The sequence below is a fragment of the Rattus norvegicus genome, chromosome 5 (genome assembly GCF_021556685.1).
Source record: "Rattus norvegicus strain SHRSP/BbbUtx chromosome 5, alternate assembly SHRSP_T2T, whole genome shotgun sequence".
Classification (NCBI taxonomy): domain Eukaryota; kingdom Metazoa; phylum Chordata; class Mammalia; order Rodentia; family Muridae; genus Rattus; species Rattus norvegicus.
In genome coordinates this window covers 105,997,556-106,020,194 of record NC_141538.1, presented here as the reverse complement: position 1 = coordinate 106,020,194, position 22,639 = coordinate 105,997,556, and the positions used below count along the sequence as shown (strand labels likewise).

At 40.4% G+C, this 22,639-nt stretch overlaps 1 protein-coding gene and 1 pseudogene across 2 annotated transcripts in view; both read right to left on the bottom strand.

Moving 5' to 3' along the window:
* LOC148005886 (uncharacterized) overlaps positions 1-22,639 on the bottom strand; it is a 534,723-nt gene that overhangs the window by 142,891 nt on the left and 369,193 nt on the right. The gene's annotated exons all lie outside the window — the stretch shown is intronic.
* Positions 15,744-16,700, bottom strand: LOC148005887 (S-phase kinase-associated protein 1 pseudogene; annotated as a pseudogene). The gene has a single exon (XR_015620954.1). The product of XR_015620954.1 is annotated as an S-phase kinase-associated protein 1 pseudogene (transcript).

Below are 22,639 nucleotides of genomic sequence, written 5' to 3'. Positions count from 1 at the left end.
TATGCTCACCGGTGTAACAATGGCACAAATGCTATAGGATAACTAAGTACCTTCTGCTTGGCTCTAATGCCTGCTTCACGGCCTGAATGTTGTGTTTGGCACTGTTCATGAGCTAAGAACCTATGAGTGGAAAAGCCCTACATTGCAGGGAAGAACCTATTACTATTATTTTGCTAAACAGGCACGGTACTAGCACCAATCCTATTGATTTATTGTTATACCCATAGATCTGTGAATCTCCTAACCTTCATCAAGGATGACTCTTTTGGCAGCAGATGGCAGTTTACATAGAACCCCACAGATGGCCAGTGTATAGAGAAAAAGACACTGAAGCATTTCTAGCCCTACGCGGGATGTCCACATCACACCCCTCACTCTTTGGCCCTGGGATATTTGTGGGAAAGGAAAAGGAAGTTTGTAAGAGCTAAAGGTGGTGACTGACTGCAATGAAGCTGTTTTTTTTTTCAGCACACCAAGGCAGTTGAGCACACACACACTCATAGGGGTTGGTATGGTATGCATAAGACCTAGGCAAGCTCAAACCAGACAAAATCCCATACACAGAGGAAAGGAAGTGAGCCCTTAATTCCACCACTTGATAAGGAGCTGTTGGCATTTGTTAGCAGCTGGGAGAGAGTTGATTATTTAAAGTTTTGTGACTGGCCTTGGTGGGCTGACCACACTCCAAGTTAGGCCCCATACCCAAGCAAAATTGAGTAACACAAATTGGACTTGATGGGGAAAAAGGAAGAGGAGGAGGGAGAGGAAGAGGAGGCAGAGGAGAAGGAAGGAGAGGCAGTGGTGGGAGATGAGAATGATTCAGACCAGGATAGTTATGGTGGTAGAGGTAGGTCTGGGAGAAGTTGGGGGAGAGGTGAGGTGGGAGCGGCTATGATCAAAATACATCGGATGAAACTCTCAAAAGATCAATAAATATTATTTAAACAAGAATAAGGGTAAATTGAATAAATATTTTAATGTATCTTTTTACATTTGAAATGTTCTTTGAAATAGGTGTCAATATAAGAATGCCCTTTTACTTAGTGCTGCTAGGAAAAATGTGCACTGACATAGGCAAGATTAAAAGATGCCCTTGCTGCTCACGTAGTGTCATGGCTACTTCACCTTACCATACCTCCCCTAGGCCTATTTGTATGAGCCAAATACATTATCTGGGCTTTTTCTCAACAACCAACAGCTATAATGTGAAAAAATGTGAAAAGGAAAAACGCAAGGCTCTTTGAATTAAGTATTTCTTAGGACACCTAAGTGAATGAGCCATAGAGGGAAAATATGTACGCTGAACCTTAAAAAAAAGATTTGCTGATAAAAAATAGCAGTAAAATGTAAAAATGGACCAAAGGTTATAGCTCAGAGGTAGAGCATGTGCCAATCTCTGGATTTAGTCTTTGGCATAAAAAATACAAGAAGAGGAAAGCATATATTGAGAGAAAACATTTGCTAAACATACATCTGGCAAAGAACTATTTTCCAAAATACATCACAAAATCTTAAACTTAACAATAAAAAGACAAACACATAGTTTTTTCTTAAAAAAAAAAAACAACACTGGAGGGGAAAAGCCAGCGCACTAAAGCAGATGTATGCATGGCAAATGCACCCAATGAGATGTCATTGGAATAACTGTGACAAAGACTTGGTGGCTGTGAAGCAACTGGGGGCCACACTATTGGTGGAAAGGGAAACTGACACACTCTCTTTGGAAGCCAGTTGGGTAGATCCACTTAGAGCTCATCACAAGTCCTCCTCCATCCTCCTAAGACAAAGGGAAGCATATATGCACGACCTGCATATGTAGTTGTGTACACCCAGATGTGTGAGGCTGGATTTGTATCAATGCCATTTGTAATATAAAGTAAGAAGCAGCATCAAATGCCTCTGACTCCTTAACTGATTGATAAGGTGTATGATGTACAGTCAATGCAATACTGGTGAACGATAAACACAAAGACACATGTTGATACAAGGATGACCATCAATGACTCCCCAAAAACGTACGCTGTATGAAACAAATTAGATATAGACACAATAATTTCATTTGATGACAATTATACAAAAAGCAAGTATATTGTTACAAAATCAGGTTATCAGTTGTGTGGGCCTGAGATAGGTCAGGAGTGGGATAAGTTTCTGCTACTCTATACAAGAGAAATTTGGTGGCCATAAAAGTGCCCTGAGATTTTACTATGTTTGGTGTCAATTACAATATATATTGAGCATAAGTCAGAATTGCATATTTAAAATGGGTATGTTTTAATATATATAAAGTATACACAAAACCGGAAATGAATGTGAAACTAGGTAGAATGCTGTGGAGAATGTCTTTTATATATAGCTATAAAGCAATGTTTATAATTAGTAGAAGTATATGAGTAAGATAATTCACACTCGTTTGATTTCTCTCAACTTCATTGTTACAGGCAATGGCTGAATGGTCTTTTGAAATTAGCTTTTATTCCATCTCTAAGTGCTCCCCTCTGAATAGCATGCCTTCTCCACATAAAATACGCAAGACAGATTCTGCCCAGATGGACAAAAGATGTATTGTCTTCAAACCACTGGCTTGGCTCTCCTATACTCAACTTTTACCTCAGATATCCAAGCTTAAAAGCAACCAGATGAAGTTTTATGGAATTTTCTAAAGGGAGGGGGTTGCGGGGAGAAGACAACGATGAGGAAGAAATAATGAAAACAACTTTTGCTCATGGGAGGAAGTTTCCGGTGCCAACTCTCAGTTCAGAGTGATCTTTTCTTGGCCACATTCCAAATTCTTCCCAGTACAGGCTTCTAATGGAAGGGCTGACACAAACTCCATCACAGCTCTTCAAACAGGATGATCTGACAGACGTGAGTGAAGCCACTCACTGCCATTAGAGAGGGTCTGTGTCCACAACAGTCTCCCTCACCTCAGTTACCATTGTTATAATAACGTACTAACATGGTTGAAAACCACCTCTTCCCCAAGCTCCTTTAGTATCTTTATTATATAATACAAATTAGCCTTGATGATGAAAAACTTTCAGACTAGTTTTTTTCTCTACCTTGGCATGATAAATCTCCTCCATTTTGTTTTTTATCAAGCACAAACCTTCTGTTTATTTTGCCTGTTTCTGCTGCATTGTGAAATAACACAGACAGCGCTGAGTTCCTTTGAAACTACTAGCTCTTTCCACGAGGACGCAATCAATGTCTGTAATTCAAAAGAATCTAGATGAAAAAACTTACCGATTTGGTCGGGGGGAGAAATATTAGCTCAGCATCCACATGTGTGCCTTCCTAGTCTGCATTTCATGCTTTATTAACAGCTGGACAACTCGGCAAAGCTGCATTATCGCCACATGTTAATCTGAAGCTTAATGACGGCAGAGGCACTGGCCATGCACCGACAGAGTGTGCGGTTTTATCGATGCCTCGAACAAATGATGCTTACAAATACGAATAATGACCCAAGTTTTCTTCCCATAAGATGTTTGCTCTGTGAACTAATTTGCAGAGTAGTCACAGTTTTTGCTTTGGTGATGCGGGTAGAGACACCAAAACCTTTATTCAGCTTTTTCTCTGAGGCTTCATCGTGTTCTCCAAGCCATCCACACCTGAGTGTTAAGCAGCAATTCGAATGAGTGCCCTGAAGGAAACAGGGCTTCCTTTTTTTTTCCCCAGGAAGCATGCCTGAGACTTTCCTGAATTCCGTCCATGTAAAGGCTCTATAGATCTTTCTGCACAGGTGACAATGATTAAATCTGCTGGGATAAACTCAGACATGCGATACTCAGCAGCAGAGACTGGTCATTCAGAAGAAGGTAGCAGGATATGGAGCTTCTCGTTCCTTTCTGTCTCTTGGAATTTAGGTCACAGACAAGGAACTGGATGGGGCTTACCACATGGTTGGCACTGTGCGTGCACTAAATCTGGTTTCAACTTTCAGGTACGATCAACCCATAAAATCGGCCATCCTCATGCTACCGCATTTGACACCCCTCTACTCCCGAAACAAGAACGATGCCAAGGACCCCATTAGTTGAAAATATATTGTCAATTTGGAAGATGACTGTAATGGGAGGGGATGCTGCACAGCCAAAATCGCTAGCACTGCCTTCATCATTCATAAACAGTTTCCACTTTTCTGCTTCTAAAGGAAAGTCTAGTTTTGTGAACATCTCAGTGATTTCTGGATCTCAGCTGAACACGGGTAAGTGTCCAGAACATGTCAATATTCCAGAATTATAATTCACCCTGCACTACTCTCTCCTACCAACATTCTCCTATAAATGAAAGGTGTTATTTCCAGCACGCTATCCAATTTTTATATTCTTGCTTCTTATTCTTCACAGTATTTTTATTTTTGTAATTATAATTGCATCATTTATACCTTTCTTCCCTCCAATCCCTCAAATGTATTCTCTTTGCTCTCTCAAATCCATGACCTCTTTTTCTTTGTTATTGTGTGTGTGTGTGTGTGTTCTTAAATACACAAGTAAAATCTGTCACTGCACATACAATTTATTCTTGACTCCCTTCAATGTCTTTTCATGTTAGAGAAATGACACTTACTCATTAAAAACATTATATTAAGTAAGATGAGTGTTCCCCTCATGACTGTGTGAGGCACAAAGAAGATTGGTACAGGCTTTAAGTGCTATTGTTTTTTAAGGAAAAATAAACCTTTCAATTGTAAAGGAAGAGGTGATAAAAGACAAAGGAAAGGTGGGGATGGAATCATGGGGAAAGACGGTTAGATTGAAGAGAGATAACAATGGAAATGAGTTTAAGAGTATTTAGGAAAACCATCTTCTATGACAGAGTGGGGAGGAATGGCTCAGCAGTCAGGGGATACATTTGTCTTCTCACAAGCCGCAATATTGGTGTGATTCTGCCTTTTCTGTGAAAATTCTGTTTCTGGCATAAACAAAGAACAGAACTCTTCCCAAGTGTTTATGGATGCCTATATCCACTAACGTGGTGCTTGATACTGTAACAAATTAAATCGCCAAATCCCACCGATTTCAAACAACAACGAGTTCTCACTCACAATTCAAGCTTATGGGCATACTCATGTTTGACAACCTTCTATCTTTCCCCATGCCTTACACTCATTGTCATTTTGAGACGCAAGACCCTTTCTGTATTATGGTCCCATTCCCTTGGAGCTTTCCTTATTTAAAACAACAAAGAGATGGGGAAAAGATTCATCCTCCTCTTCAGTGCTTCCTGGAATGGTAAGGACCACTGACATTCATACTTCCTTTTTCTAAAATAGTCTGATTTCCAGTAGGTACAGGGAAAATGAGAACTGTAGTCTCTGAGGGTGAAGCTATCTCTTCATAATAACTCAACCTTGTGGAGATGAACATGAGTCTTAATGGCTAACTATATTAGCTCTTCCATACCTCAAAAGGTCTATATGTTTTAGGTCTTTGCATATAAATTATCTTAACTGTGAGATAAAAGATACACTGTGGGGTATGGATACATGACTTAGTGTGTATGAGCTCTTACGGCTCTTAAGAAGGATCCAAGATTAGTTCTTAGCACCCATGTCACATAGCTTCTGACCAACTGGCTACCTATTAACTCCAGCCCCATTGGATTTGAAGATCTCTCATGGCCACCAGGGACATTTGCACACACATGGCAAACACACAGAGACATATTCATATACTCATAGTTTAAAGTAATGAATATTTTAAGAAAAGATTAATTAAAGCAATAAGTCAATGGGATTAAGGTCTTAATGTTATTAAAGTAACTATTCATCTTTAGACTATTATTTATGCTTCTTACCTGGCAATTATTATTAATCATTGTCAACTACTAGATTATCAAATATTTAAGTCTTTACCAAAGTCTTTTTCATACTGTAAGATAGTTCACCATACATTCAAGTGATAAGTTATAGAATAGATGGAGCCTCCTCTCCCCACAAACAATTAGTAACAAATATGATTATGGTCTAATCTTTTCTGTGTTTTAAAGGAAAACCATGGCCAGGTTCATCAATAGTAAAACTACACTTGTCTGCTAGAAAAACATTACATATTCTTTCTTTGCTAATCTTAATTAATACAAATTCTTTCATAGAATTAAATTCCAAGTTACTTAGTAGAACTTAGAAGTCTGAAGAGGTCCCATTTATCAATTGCTGATCTTAGAGCCTGAGCCATTTGTGTTCTGTTCAGAAAAATTTCTCCTGTGCCAATGTGTTCAAGGCTCTTTCCCATTTTCTCTTCTATTAGATTCACTGTATCTGGTTTTATATTGAGGTCCTTGATCCACTTGGACTTGAGCCTTATGCAGGGTGATCAATATGGATTTATTTGCACTCTTCTACATGCAGACCACCAGTTAGACCTACACATTTGTTGTTAGACTTCAACATTTGTTGAAGATGTTTTCCTTTTTCTATTGTATGGTTTTGGCTTCTTAGTCAAACGTCAAGTGTCCATAACGGTGTGGGTTTATTTCTGGACCTTCAGTTCTATTCCATTGATCAACCTATTTCTATTCCAATACCATGTGGTTATTATCATTATTGCTCTGTAGTAGAGCTTGAGGTCAGGGATGGTGATTCCTTCAGAAGTTCTTTTATTGTTCAGGATTATTTTGACTATCTTAGGTTTTTTGGTTTTCATACGAAGTTTTCCATATCAGGTTCTATTAAAAAATGGTGTTGAAATTATCTCTAAAAATGTGAATTGCATTGAGTCTGTGGATTGCTTTTGGTAAGATAGCTATTTTAACTATGTTAATCCTATCAATCCATGAGCATGGGAGATCTTTTCATCTTCTGAGGCTTTCTTCAATTTCTTTTTTCAGGGATTTGAAATTCTTGTCATAGAGATCTTTCGCTTGCTTGGTTAGAATTACACCAAGATATATTATATTATTTGTGACTATGGTGAAAGATGTTGATTCCCTAATTTATTTCTAGTCCCATTTATCCTTTGCATAAAGAAGGGCTACAGATTTCTTGGAGTTAATTTTTGGGACCTCATGAAGCTGAAAAGCAAAGGACACTCTAAATAGGACAAAATGTCAGCCTGTGGATGGAGAAAAGATCTTCACCAACCCTACATCTGACAGAGGGCTAATATCCAAAATATATAAAGATGTTAGACTCCAAAACACCGAGTAACTCAATGTAAAAATGGGGTAAAGAGCTACACAGAGAATTCTCAACAAAGGAATCTCAAATGGCCAAGAACTTAAAGAAATGTTCAACATCCTTATCATCAGGAAAATGCAGATCAAGACAACCCTGACATCCCACTTTATACCAATCAGAATGGCTTAGATCAAAAACTCAGATGACAGCAGATGCTGGCAAGGATGTGGAGAAAGGGAGAAACACTCCTCCTTGCTGGCAGGATTGCAAACTTGTACAACCACTCTGGAAATCAATATGGCGATTCCTCAGAAAATCGGAAATAGTTCTACCCAAAGACCTGGCTATACTGCTCCTGGGCATGTACCCAAAAGAAGCTTCACCATACCACAAGGATATGTGCTCTACTATGTTCATAGCAGCTTTGTTTATAGTAGTCAGAAACTGGAAGCAACTGGATGTCCCTTAACCAAAGAATGGATACAAAAATAGTGGTTCATTTACATAATTCATTTACTATTCAGCTATTACAAACAAGGACACCATGAATTTTTCAGGCAAATAGATGGAACTAGAAAATAACCTGAGTGAGGTAACCCAGACCTAAAAGAACGTTCATGGTATAGTCTCACCAAAAAGTGGATATTAGCTAAAAGTACAGAATACCCATGATACACCCTACAGACCCAAAGCAGTTAAACAAGAAGGAAGGCTCAAGTAAGGATGCTTGTTCTGCTTAGAAGGGGAAATGAAATAATTATGGGAGGCAGAGGGAGGGAGGCACTTGGGTGGGAGAGGGGATGGGAGGGGAAAGGGAATATGGGTCAGTATCAGGTAGAGAGAAAGACAGGAGAGAGTCCCAGAGAGCTAGGAGAATGAATAGAAATATGTAGCTGCCTGGGTGGAGAGTGGGGAGAATCTCTAAGAAGTCCCAGAGACCTGGAATGGTGGAGGCTGCCAGGTGTTAATGCAGGTGACCTTAGCCAAAATGTCCAACAAGGAGAATATGGAACCTAAAGAGACAGCCTCTAGTAGCCAGACAGGAACCCCAGTGGAGGGATGGCAACAACCAATTCACCTACAAAACTTTTGACCCAAAATTGGTCTCTTCTGAAGAAATAGCCAACTAGTGGTTGGCCCAGCTTGAGACCTATCCCATGGGCAGGCACCAATCTCTGACACTATTTCTGATACTATGTTGTGCTTCCAGACAGGAGCCTAACAAAACAGCCCTCTGAGAGGCTCTACTCAGCAGCTGACTGAGACTGATGCAGAAACCCATAGACAACATTGGGTGGAGGTCAGTGAACCCTACGGAAAAGTTAGGGGAAGGATTGAAGGCCCTGAAGGGTATGCCAACCCTACAGGAAGACCAACAGTGTCAACTGATCTGGATCTCTGGGAGTTACCAGAAAGTGAACCACCAACCAAAGAGCAAACATGGGCTGGGTCGAGGCCCCCAGTGCATAAATGCAGAAGGCTGCCATGTCTGGCCTCCGTGGGAGAGGATACTCCTAATCGGGCAGAGATTTGATGCACCAGGGTGGGGGCATACACAGGGGGCCACCCTCTCAGAGGAGAAGGGTATGTGGGATGATGGAGGAGCTCTGTGAGGGGGAACCAGGAGGGAGGATTTGGTTTTTAAATTAATTAATTAGTAATCTGATTTAGAAAAGGAAGTCTGAAGAGAACAATGCAGAAGGATCCTAACGTGTTACTTCTTCACATGGCACATATTTATTGGGAATTTATGACATAGAGATTACATGCAAGGTCTAGGAGTGAAAGAAAGTGAATCACTTCCTTTAAGGAGTTTATATTATAGCCAACAATGTGTGGATAAACTATACGCAAAAGTTCCCAAATTCTTGAGCATATTATATGACCTCAATCCATAGACCACTGCTTCATACAACAAATACCCATCACCGCTGAGTAAATGTTTAAGGAAGGAAAAAAAACACACATCTAACTTTCTTTGTTTCCTGTATGTATGTTATAGACACACTGGAATATATACAATGGACATATATTTAGAATTCCTGGAGTAGAAAAATACTTCATTGTCAAACAATTTGTTCATTGTAGGGTTCATTGATATGTTAAATGTTACTGAAAATTTAGTTTGCTAAGAAAGGCTGATACAAAATATTGGATGAGCCAGGCAAAAAGAATCTAAGCATATCTGATGAACAGTTACCTAACTTAGTTACTTTCTAGTATAAAAATTAAGCAAAGATTTTCACTCTGCCATGTGTTACTTAGAACCTAGTTTGACTCCCCATCTTTATAAATGTATACTGAGAATGAGCCAGTCTGTCAGCTGAAATGGTATTTGATGATTTAGAGAAGACTGTACTGCCCTTTTCTCTTTCCGTTTTGCTCTGGCTAACCCACACTTTTGAAAGAAAGGAAGAACTCCCCAGGGTCTAGGCAATGAATAGAGGCATTGTCTACCTTGGGAGGATAGGAATGTTTCACACATGCATCAGAGCTTTCTTGTCAATGTGCCCTCATCCTTAGGCCCCTAAATATTTTTGAATAGCTAATATCTTATAAGATGACAGAAAGAAAAACTCAGTAGATGTATATTCTGTGTATTTTTGTTAAGCTACTAGGATTCTGCAATTCAAAACTCATTTGCTAAATTAAATTAGTAGGAAGGGCATACGAGTGACTGACTTAGGGACTAATAAACATCCAGTGAAAGTTATTAGATGGTTGCAATCAATATAAATAACCAAATGATGCTAACCCAATTCATTTTGAATATGAATGGTTTCAAATGAGGCTAAAATAAGATACATAAACAAACACAGATCTCAGTGCTGAGCATAATATTCATACTCTAAAACTTATGTCAGAAGGCAAAGAATCTACCATGGTGAGTTACACTATCAGAAGGGCTCCAGCTACCGCTCCTTACAGCACAGATATTTTAGAGATGATACAGATATAATTTCTTGTTAAATGACTTGTAGTTCTAAGGGCACTGCTTAATTTTTAAAGTCTCCACATTTATTTTGTACAAAGCAGCTTATAAATTACTAGCTCTAAAAGTTTATGACATCAATTATTTTGCAGAGTTTATAGGGAGAATGGTGATTATGAGAAATTACAGTTCATTTCTAAGAAGTCTTTCATTCTCAGAGAAATTCATACATAAAATCACTGCAAACTAATGTCCCTGCATCTGGGCTCCATGCTTCACTTTGAGGAGATTAAAATATTCTTGGAGGTACAAATAGATATCCTTCTAGCAGGGCAGACAAATGAAAGTGCTCGGAAGATTCACAGTGGAATTTTCTATTCCTTTTTTGAATGGGAAGAAAACTTTAAAACACTCACATAGGTATTATTTAGAAACTGAGTTATTAACATAAGATACAGAACATTTAGGGAATCAGTTTTGGGGATAATCTTTCTATATTTTCATTGAATGTTTGCCTCTTAAAGTAAGAGTCTAGAGAACAGAATGTAGTGACAGGTTAATTTCTGTCAGCCATATGTTGAAGCACAACAATGCACAAATTTTACATTTCCTGCCATTTGTCCTCTCTTATGGTGGCAAGAAAAAAATGTGCTTCTGATAAATTTCTGAGATTGAGGTAATCTGAATTCAATTTGGTCACTTGTAAAACTCGAGTCTTATGTTTACCAGCTCTCTCACCTGTAAGAACCATAAAAGATACAAGCTCTGATACCCTTTAAATACATCTGGAACTGAGCTTGGCTGATTCCCATGCTATGAGGTAAGCATGATTGACTATATTGCTCTGAGAATAGTCTCCAAATGACAATGTACCTAACCTGGCCTTGGAAGCTGAGGCCGGTATTCAAGATTGATCTAATTCCATTCAGAGAAGACCATCCTCAAGTGATGCTTGCCGGGACCCAGATGACCAATGCTCTGTGCCACCCAAGGCTCTTTAGGAAGAGCACATATTCCAATGGGATAGTGCCAAGGTACCATAGCCTGCAGTATCTCCTGCACTAGAGGATATTGTCAGCAGATGAGGTGCTGAGGGCATCAGGTACAATCCATTCAGTGGTGAAGACTTGGTGGTTATAGCCCAAGGAGCCCAGACCTAAAATATGACTTTAAGTTGGCAAGAGAAATATAATGAACTACATGTCACCTGTCTAGAGAGAGTTGGGGGTGAGGAGAGGAACCACTTATATGAGTCACAGAAGTGGAAAAATTGCTAAGAGCCATCCATGACTCAGGTTGCTTCTGTCATTGCCAAGGAAGTGAATCTGTGCTTGCCCCTCTTGAAAGGAGACCATTTTACCATGGAGAAGAAGATGGATGGAAGCCCTTCTTCCCAAGGGTGACTCTGCCAAGACACTGGGATTCTTTTGTTTGAGTTTCACATGTGTGAAAATACAAATGAGGAAAACACTCACTTCTAGACCTGGTTGCAGCCACAGGACACCCACCCTTTAACTGGCAGTTCCTACATTCTAAAGGTTCGCAAATATAATTTTTGATTTTGAATAATAGCCAGTTTGAGAAAGGATTCAAAATGCCATTCTAAGCAGGCCATAAAATTTCATAGTTATGGGCACGTGGGCTCCTAGCCCAGGTTAACCTAACAGGATAGATAATAGCTATCTGGTAACAGCTTTTTCCTCATTATTTGCTTTCTTGGCTGGAATGGATGATTTATGGGATCAATAGCCAGTAGCTATTCATTCACACCAATCATGGATCCACATTAATAGTAAGAACTGTGGCTCTCTCTGCTCCCAAACCCCGTGGGAGAGAGACCTCACCGCCTGATCAGGTGGGCACTCCTGAGGCTGCAGAGCGGAGGAGACCACCAACACTGCCCACCCCTGCCCACATCCCTGGCCCAAGAGGCAACTGTATAAGGCCTCTGGGTTCCCGTAGGGGAGGGCCCAGGGGCGGCAGGACCCCTACGCCTGAGACACCGCCGGAACCTGAAGGAAACAGACCGGATAAACAGTTCTCTGCACCCAAATCCCATGGGAGGGAGAGCTAAACCTTCAGAGAGGCAGACATGCCTGGGAAACCAGAAGAGACTGCACTCTGTGCACATCCAGACTCCAGAGGAAAACACCAAACGTCATCTGGAACCCTGGTGCACGGAGGCTCCCGGAAAGAGCGGCGCAGATCTTCCCAGTTGCTGCCGCCGCGGAGAGGACTTGGGCAGTACCCCACGAGCAAACTTGAGCCTTGGAACCACAGGTAGGACCAACTTTTCCCCTGCAAGAAACCTGCCTGGTGAACTCAAGACACAGGCCCACAGGAACAGCTGAAGACCTGTAGAGAGGAAAAACTACACGCCCGAAAGCAGAACACTCTGTCCCCATAACTGGCTGAAAGAAAACAGGAAAACAGGTCTACAGCACTCCTGACACACAGGCTTATAGGACAGTCTAGCCACGGTCAGAAATAGCAGAACAAAGTAACACTAGAGATAATCTGATGGCGAGAGGCAAGCGCAGGAACCCAAGCAACAGAAACCAAGACTACATGCCGTCATTGGAGCCCAATTCTCCCACCAAAGCAAACACGGAATATCCAAACACACCAGAAAAGCAAGATCTAGTTTCAAAATCATATTTGATCATGATGCTGGAGGACAACAAGAAAGACATAAAGAACTCCCTTAGAGAACAAGTAGAAGCCTACAGAGAGGAATCGCAAAAATCCCTGAAAGAATTCCAGGAAAACACAATCAAACAGTTGAAGGAATTAAAAATGGAAATAGAAGCAATCAAGAAAGAACACATGGAAACAACCCTGGACATAGAAAATCAAAAGAAAAGACAAGGAGCTGTAGATACAAGCTTCACCAACAGAATACAAGAGATGGAAGAGAGAATCTCGGGAGCAGAAGATTCCATAGAAATCATTGACTCAACTGTCAAAGATAATGTAAAGCGGAAAAAGCTACTGGTCCAAAACATACAGGAAATCCAGGACTCAATGAGAAGATCAAACCTAAGGATAATAGGTATAGAAGAGAGTGAAGACTCCCAGCTCAAAGGACCAGTAAATATCTTCAACAAAATCATAGAAGAAAACTTCCCTAACCTAAAAAAAGAGATACCCATAGGCATACAAGAAGCCTACAGAACTCCAAATAGATTGGACCAGAAAAGAAACACCTCCCGTCACATAATTGTCAAAACATCAAACGCACAAAATAAAGAAAGAATATTAAAAGCAGTAAGGGAAAAAGGTCAAGTAACATATAAAGGCAGACCTATCAGAATCACACCAGACTTTTCGCCAGAAACTATGAAGGCCAGAAGATCCTGGACAGATGTCATACAGACCCTAAGAGAACACAAATGCCAGCCCAGGTTACTGTATCCTGCAAAACTCTCAATTAACATAGATGGAGAAACCAAGATATTCCATGACAAAACCAAATTTACACAATATCTTTCTACAAATCCAGCACTACAAAGGATAATAAATGGTAAAGCCCAACATAAGGAGGCAAGCTATACCCTAGAAGAAGCAAGAAACTAATCGTCTTGGCAACAAAACAAAGAGAATGAAAGCACACAAACATAACCTCACATCCAAATATGAATATAACGGGAAGCAATAATCACTATTCCTTAATATCTCTCAACATCAATGGCCTCAACTCCCCAATAAAAAGACATAGATTAACAAACTGGATACGCAATGAGGACCCTGCATTCTGCTGCCTACAGGAAACACACCTCAGAGACAAAGACAGGCACTACCTCAGAGTGAAAGGCTGGAAAACAACTTTCCAAGCAAATGGTCAGAAGAAGCAAGCTGGAGTAGCCATTCTAATATCAAATAAAATCAATTTTCAATTAAAAGTCATCAAAAAAGATAAGGAAGGACACTTCATATTCATCAAAGGAAAAATCCACCAAGATGAACTCTCAATCCTCATCTTCGATTGGTTTATATACAAGTGTGCAATTTCTAGGCTTGAAAGTAAAATGATGCTATCTGGTGCTGGATAGAGGAGCCTTATTTTTTATTATGGCAGCTTGCTATTTTTGTAACATGGTGATTTGGTTGAACACAATAAAGTACAGTAGTAACTGATCTCCCCCTCTTCCTGGATGAGTGAGGAGATGATTAAATGTTGATGTCAGCATCCATGAGCATATTCAGATGAGCTTCTGCTTCTGTTGAAAAGGATGCTGTGTTTGATTGTGGTCCGAAGCTTTGAAGCACTACTTGGCATCTCCTTCCTTGGAGGTCTCACTGTTTAAACATAACAGATTTGATAGCTTGTTGGTAAGGTGAGGTCCAGCTTGTCTCCACTAGGTCATCTTCATGTGAATCCGGTGGTTATACGGTTTTGTTCTAGGGATATTTCATTTTTTTAATAACGGTTTTAGCTGACATTCATGGAGAGAATGAATCCTTAGAAGTGCCACTAGTGAAAGGAAATCCTGTCTAGAGTATGTTTCTTTACAAAACTGTGTCACACCATCCTTTGGGCCCTCTGCTGGGAAAGTAGAATCAAGTCTCAAATAATGCCTTTTAAATTGTATCCTCTAGTATTATAGATGTAGGACAGTACTGTATCATACCTCTGTGGATGTAAAATAGCTTGTACCTGCTTTATGATGCGTAGTAGTGACCGTGCTTTATCAGAGCTGTTTTTAATGATGTTGCTCAGAATGTTTTCTTTCCAGATGATGATTGAGAAGCTAATTTAAAAAAAAAATGGTGCCAGGTACCACAAGAGTAACAGAACTGTGCTGTTTTCTCGGGTTTTGTTTTTTTACTTTTTTTTTTAATGGAGTGTGCTGGATGTCTCTACAGTTTTGTTCAGATGACTGCAGAACCTGGAAAAGCTGTTGCTGCTGTTGATGCATAACACACTGCTATTATTGGTCTTTTTATATAAATATAAATATATATATACAGATAAAAAATAGTAAGAACTGTGTTGTGACCTGTTCAATTCCATTCTTCCTTTTCAGCCTATGAAACCAAGGTCTGTGGATGCCACTTCAGGAGCAACGGGCAACAAGGACATCCAGGTTTGCTCTTTGTAGCCACTACTGTTTTGACTTGTATAAACTTATTATTTTGGTTTGGGTTTTAAGACAAAGTTTTATTATAATCCTAGCTGGTCTGGACCTCACTCTGTATACTAAGCTGGTATAGAACTTTCAAGGGTTCCCTTGACTTTGCCTAATATAATAGGCACGGGTACAGGCATCCTCTACCAACCCATGATCCCTTAGATCAACCCTTTATTCTCATTCTGGAAATGCTTCTATTTACCTTGTGGTTTACAAGTTGGGCATCCATTATTATCCACTAGAATCAGATATATTCTTAAGCCTTACTTTGGCCCTCTTAATTCTTTTTTTTTTTTTTTTTTTGAAGTAAGTGTCTTTTTTAATTGAAAAGCTAACAAATTGTTGAGTTACAGTCCCCCCTCCCAAACCACAAACTGGGTAGTAAACTAAGTCTCTAGGCAACGTATTCAAAGCTGAGAAGATTAAAAAACCAAAAAGACAAAACAAGGCCTCAGATCCAATTAAGAGAGCCCAGCTGCACACGAGCTTACCAGCAGCATAGAGGTCGGAAGACATCCGCACCGTTAACTTCAAGTTGCCTTGTTCCAGTTTCCGATTCATGAACAAATGTTTTGTTAATTTTATTTCTGCATACTTCTCTCCTAAGTTGTTTTATTTACAATGCCAACCTTGAAAGGCTCACTGAAGTTAACTGGACAATGAACTAGAGGGAGAAATCACTTTACAGAAAGAGGGAAAGCCCAAAATGCCACTTTCCACAGAGAACCCATAGTTCGGTTTTATTCGGAGTAATGGGGGGAAAAAGGAAACTTCTGCTCATAGAAGAAACTCAGCCACAGGTCTGATCTGTACTGGAACTACACATGCAGTGAGGACAAGGCTGTGTTTGTCTACTGATCTCTAATATTAACAATTATAAACAGAGCAGTGCAACTAGCATTTGGAACAACCCTTCTAGTGTTACAGTGACAGGCACAGTTCACTTCTCTTCACACCACTGGTTCTCTTTGAGTACCTGGGCCTCCTCCTCTTCAGTAAAGTCATTTTTGATATTGAAGGTTTTATGAATCTCCTCAGGCGTTTTCCCCTTAATCATATTAGCCACAGTCTTGCAGGTGACATCAAGCAAACCTTTGATGTCTAAGTAGTTTGCAGCCAGAATAAGTTCAAAAAGTGTTCCTTGGTCAACTTTCAGGAATTCTTGGTCCCAAACAGGAATATCATCTGTCCGCTTCTCTTTGTTCTCATCATCCTCAGGAGGAGGAGGGTCATCCTTGTGGTGGGTGCACCACTGAATGACCTTTTTTAGAATTGCTGCATTAACATTTGGTAAAGGAACAGGATCATCATCTCCCTCATCATCCATTCCCAAATCTTCTAGCATGGTCTTAATGGTCACAGATTGTTTGGCAATTTCTACATCAACTTCAAATATCTCTCCATCAGAACTCTGCAACTTTATCGTAGGCATCGTGCTCGGTCTCAAGACCGCAGGCCTGAGGCTGCCGAACAGAGTTCACAACCGAATAGAAGTCTCGAGAACAAGGCCACTACTGGCCCTCTTAATTCTTGATTTCTGTTGACCTTTGGTGCTGAGGGTGAAACCTGGTCTACTGCAATGTTGCTAAGGCAACCGTTATTCAAAGCCATGTTGTTCTGTAGAGCTCCCTTTACCCAGCCACAACTGAGTCTGGTGGGAAGTTATGAGAACAAAGAAATATACATACAAAAGTAAACTTTGTAGGTAGCAACAACCAGGAACTCACAACCACAGAACCTGACCTTGTGAACCGTGTTGATTTTCCCATGTTCTATGACTCAAACATGTAGAATCTTCAGAAATACAGACTAACAGTGAAGTTCTAGAGGGTAACCAAGAATAGTGGTTAAAAATCAACATATTATAAAATATTTAGGGGTCTATAGAACCTCACTGGCCTACAAATCCAATAGAAATAAACTATTCCTGGCACTGGACTTTGGAAAAAGGAAGGGTTAAATAGGGGAGGGAAATGAGAAGGCAGAGCAGAGAACAGAATAAGGAAAGGGTTAACTAACACTAAATATCTGAAATGACTGAAAATGTCATATGAATAACTATTACCGCAGAAGCCACAAATAAATACATATATATAGATATATGTACTTATTAAATGGAGTTACCCTTAACAGGACAACAATGCCCCTACTATGCACCCCAGGCTAACAAATAAGAAGCCTGTTTTAGCTTAGTTGAAAGCCATTTGATAGAGAAATTTCTCAGTCATGCCACAAATACGGTATCACATTTTAACATCTAAAGACGAATAGAAAAACTTTCTAGTCTTAGCAGACATCTAAATGAGCATATTATGTTCAAAGAACTTATGTCATTATGCTGAATATTCATTTTGTCATTCAGTAAATACTTGCTGGAGACAATTAATGTATGGCAATAAAAATGGATCAGAATCCCTGGCCTCCTGTAGCGGAAGAGACACAAATGTCTGTTTTGTTGAGTAGGAAAATACACAGCCTGGCAGTGTCAAGTATTCAAGAGGAGAAATAAATCTGGGAGAGAACTGCTAGGTGCTGGCTGTGAGGCTGACAGCAAACTTGGAATGGAGATACGTTAGTCAGGGCTGGCCTCAGGGTTTTACTCAGAAGATGAGTCTTATGTAAAGATCTGAAGGAATTGAGGTAGCAACACGTGTGGAGCCTCGGCAACACAATATCCAAAGGAAGCCACAGAAAATGGAAAGGCATATTTAAGAAGAAGCAGGAGGCCAGAGTGGTTGGAACTTCTAGTGGTTTTCAAACTGAGTTCCTTTGGCCCTAGAATCATCAAGTGACTTGGGTAGTACTTCCACTAAGGACCACTGTAGAAAGTTACCTACACAGCTACTACTAATGCCAGCATTTGTTAGCGGCCAGGCACCATGCCAAGCTGAATGTTCTACCTTACTTTAACCTTTAGAATAACTTTTAAAGACAAGTTGCTATTAGTAAAGCACATTCTTGTTACAATCATTTCACAAAAAACAAAAGCTCGCCAAGAGAAAGTCATTTTTCCCAAGGCTACACCAGGGGCCAAGGAGCCAGGATTTAAATTAGATAATATGAATATGAATCAATGCCCTATATTCCAGGAAGCGAGTGGAGAGGCAGGGGTTTGTGGAAGAGAGAGAGTTTTTCCAGCAACCCAATATTTGTAGTGTGTGTACTGTTCATCAGAAAATCACCTATGGCAAATGTCATTAAACTAGAAGTGCAAAGTCCTAATGATACCAGGCTACTATCCTCCCTACAAGGAATGGAGGACCATTCTGGGTCAGCATCCTCATGGTTCTAGGTAAAATTACATTAAATCAATTTTCCTGACTTTTAACTCCTCCCATGCCTAGTGTGTGAAACCAGTAAGAATACCACTTCCGACCTCTGTAGGCACTTGTTCTGGATGAGACACACTGTAGCTGAGAGCTCCTCCACATCACTGTAATGCATTAAGATACTGGTTAGAAATAAAGGTGTTTCCAGCAGATCAGAGACATGGCTCTTGTTCCAAGGGGGCAGATAAATGAGAGTCTAGCAAGTTAGAGAAGAGATAAATCAAATCAGAAAATAATGAGTCCCTGAAATAGAGATGGAGAACCAAGATCAAGGTCCAGCTTTGAAAGCATCTGAGGGAGCAAGTCAACAGGACTGGACTGAGTAAAGAGACAGAAGCTGACAATGGTGGGAAAGTCTGGAGAATCTGGGAGCTGGAGACTGAGAATGCTGTACATAGCTAGATAATGTGCATTTTAAACCCCATGCAAACCAGTAAAAATGCTCAGCACATCACTGTCTCAATCAAGCTGCCATGACTGGATAATTTAAACAGAGGCCTATCTGTCTGCCTGTGTGTGTCCCCTTTTCTTTTCCTGTTTCTTTTTCTTTCTCTTAGTTTTATAAGTTTAAAGCCAAAGTGACATCAAATTTGATTTCTCCTAACATTTACCCCCTTGGTTTGTCAATGGTTTGACATTAATGTGATAGTCACATGGCTTTTCCTGGGTACACAATATAGGAGCTCTTCAGTTACACTTGGAACAATCCTTATGACCTCATTTAACCTGAATTACTTTTCCTAAAGGCTTTACCTCCAGAGAGAAACATGTTGGGCTTAGGGTTTCATCATATGACCTGGAGGAAGCCACAAGTAGTACATAATAGCAACTGGAAAATTGGGTGGGAAGGTAGTTTAGACTGGACCACAGTAGTATCAATATGCAAGAGAAATTTAATCAATGCAGTGATGGAATTACTGAAGGTCACAATCGTAAGAGTAGGTCTGAATAGTTCTATAATGCCAGGTTGCACCAACATTGAAGAAATATGGGAGGCAGTATCAGGAGCCAGAGAATTACTTCAACATGGAAAAAAAGAAAGAAAGAAAGAAAGAAAGAAAGAGTGTGAGAGAGAAGCAATTCTTCCAGAGAGAAGAAAGTTCTCAGAAAATTGAGAAACCAAGACATTATTAGAGTGTAAATATTAAACTCTTGCATTGAGGTTTATCAAATTTGTCATTAGATGAGTCCTTAGCAACCTAAGTTGGTTGCAGTCTAATATATACTATGTTATGGTTATGTTATAGTTTCTTTCTTCTTACTCCTCCTTTTTCTGCTCCTCATTCTTCCTCTTACTTCTTCTTCCCCCAGGGGCAGTTTGATTGTGTTTTTATGATTCTCTCTCTCTCTCTCTCTCTCTCTCTCTCTCTCTCTCTCTCTCTCTCTCTCTCTGTAGCCCAGGATGAACTCAAGCTCATTGCTGTTGAACTAATCCTTCCAGAAGGGAGGAGAAGACACATGAGACTCAAAGAGATAAGCAAAAGGTCACATGTCTGTAAGAAAAGAAACACAGACTACTCTCTATGACCCTTCCTCAGCTTTAGAGAAGAAAGAAAGAAAGAAAGAAAGAAAGAAAGAAAGAAAGAAAGAAAGAAAGGAAGAAAGAAAGAAAGAAAGAAAGAAAGAAAGAAAGAAAGAAAGAAATAGTTGATGGGACTGTGCCCAGCAGAGTTGAGGATAAATTATTGATTTCTCAGACTCTATGTGCAAGTTGTGCAGAGAGATCCACAGCCAGTCATCTCCCATGGTGGGGCGGGCTTTTCAGTGATGTTGGTGCTTTAAGTAACCCATAACCCATTTGGCCATTAGTAAACCCAGTGAAAACCAAGTTGTTACTTTGGTTTCCTTTCTGGGATGGGCAGGTTTTGTGTGTGTGTGTGTGTGTGTGTGTGTGTGTGTGTGTGTGTGTGTGTGTGTTTGTCTATGTTCTCAGAAAAAGTCTTTACCTCCAGGTAAACAATTATATAGCTCAGGCTAATTTTGAAATCATAGCTACTCTCCTGCCTTTTATTACAAGTGTTGATACTATAGGTATTAGCCATCATACCTAGTTGGATATAATCTCTTTATTGAGCTTTTCTTATCCCAGGTGGTTCTAAAATCCTCGTCTGTATTGTAACTCTACCTTGCAAGCCAGATGTAAAGTTGTGATAGAGACTGTCAAAACCACACATCCTCTATGTAGTTGTCACATTTGCCCCTCAATGGCTGGTTGTTTCACCATCGCCCTATGAAAGAATGCTTTCTATATTCTGTATTCCATTCGACTTTACATAGGATGCTTAGATGAAGCACATACAATGTGAGTGCCAACTACACAGGCTCTTGCTTTGCTTTGGATAAGCATGAGTTCCCTTAGGACTGTAGTCTGGTCTACTGTCAATGCTCTTTGGGATTGTGGCTCTTTAAAGAGTACATATCCCGATAAATGGCTGACTATGGGCCATGGTGATGTTAACCCAACTCCTCTGACAATGTTTGGAATCCTCCTGTCCCAGGCAGGCACATACACAGCTCTCCAGATGCAAATGTTTACGTGAGAGACACATGTGTGGAATTCTAGAGTAAATAGAGAGAGTGAGAAGTGTCTGTAGTTGAAAGGTCTGTGGGTTAGAATTCACATGTTATATTCCTAAATGTGTCTGGAACTTCCCGGGGGATTTCAGGAAAATCACTTAACTTCCCCAACTCAGCTGAGGAATAGAAATCGTATTATTTATCTGTATTAGAGTGCACAATCATGCTCTGCTTTTTACAGCCTTAGATGCTACACAACTCAACGGATCCCCAGGATATTAGAAGGATATTAACATATGCCAAGCAAACTGCAGCCTGAGATGTATCAAGTTTCCAAAGGTCCATGTTTTTCCTGAGGAAATTTGAGACCAGGGATGATATCTGTCCTGTGGCCACATGAACAGGCGCCTCTCCATTCCCACGTTACAGGGCAGAATTCCACCCTCCCTCACTTTTTATTCTAGTCAAATATTGGGTCTCCCTATCTTCTCCCCAACCTCCCCCATTTAATAGGAAACACATTCTCTTTCCATAGGACACAAATAGAAGAAAAAGGGGGTAAAAAGAGAGAGGGATTTAAGTAGAACTGCAGAATCTGTACCTACATACAACTTGCTAAATATATAGAGATGAAAATAGCCAGAGCTGAGAGAGAGGAAAAAAAAGAAGAGTGTTTTAACAGTAAAGTAAAACCACAACTAATGACTTCAGGAGACAGGAGCTAGGTGGACAAGCAAGGCACTGCAGTTTTAAATATATGAGATTTGGCTTCACCTCCCCAGTAAGTGGCCTGGCACCAATTCAAATAGGCTGGTCTGGCACGCTAGTACCTCTGCGAGGGACCACACTGGCGGATGGAAACGACCACAAAAGCCACAGAGAAAGTGCAGGTTTCCAAAGGCAACAAGAAGGCAAGCAGACTGGCAGCTAAAACAATGCCAAGGCTCCTTCATCAGCAGGGAGGGGCAGCCTTGCCAAGACAGATTTTCTTTCTCTGTACATTGGGATGGCCAAGCATAAGCCTGATCAGTGGCAGGATGGGCAGGGGGTATCAGGCACCCATGGAGGAGGAACGAGGTACAGATGGCTCAAGAGCTGGCCACAAGGGAGGACATCCCTCAAAGGATGAGGGCAGAGTCATCTCTGCTGTGGGTGCCATAGTGCAGAAAGCCGAGAAAGTCATGTTTGTGGAAGATTTCTGTGTACTAAAAAGAGGCAATAATCTTTATGGGCTTCTAGCTCTGGAAAATATTTTTCTATACAAACAAGTTGTTTTTCATGCCATTGAAGACTGCCAAATGATTTGGTACATGGAGCATTCTTGCTTTGCACTGCCTGAAAGTAAGGAATCTACTTCAGAGAGTGGAAGACACAGCAGGGGGCTTTTGTTGGCCTCCAGCCACTTTTAGCATCTATGGTGGTGTCTACACAATGCCAACTCTGCTAGCTGGAAAGCTGAAGTGGAATTAAAGCTTTTTCCGAGGCTGCACAATACATAATGGTATCACTATTTGCTGTGTGTTGGCTGATGCCTTTGATGGTCTAACAGCCAGGCTCAGCTTTCTCAATGTTAAAGCAAGGGCAAGAACTAACTTCTGAGGTTTCC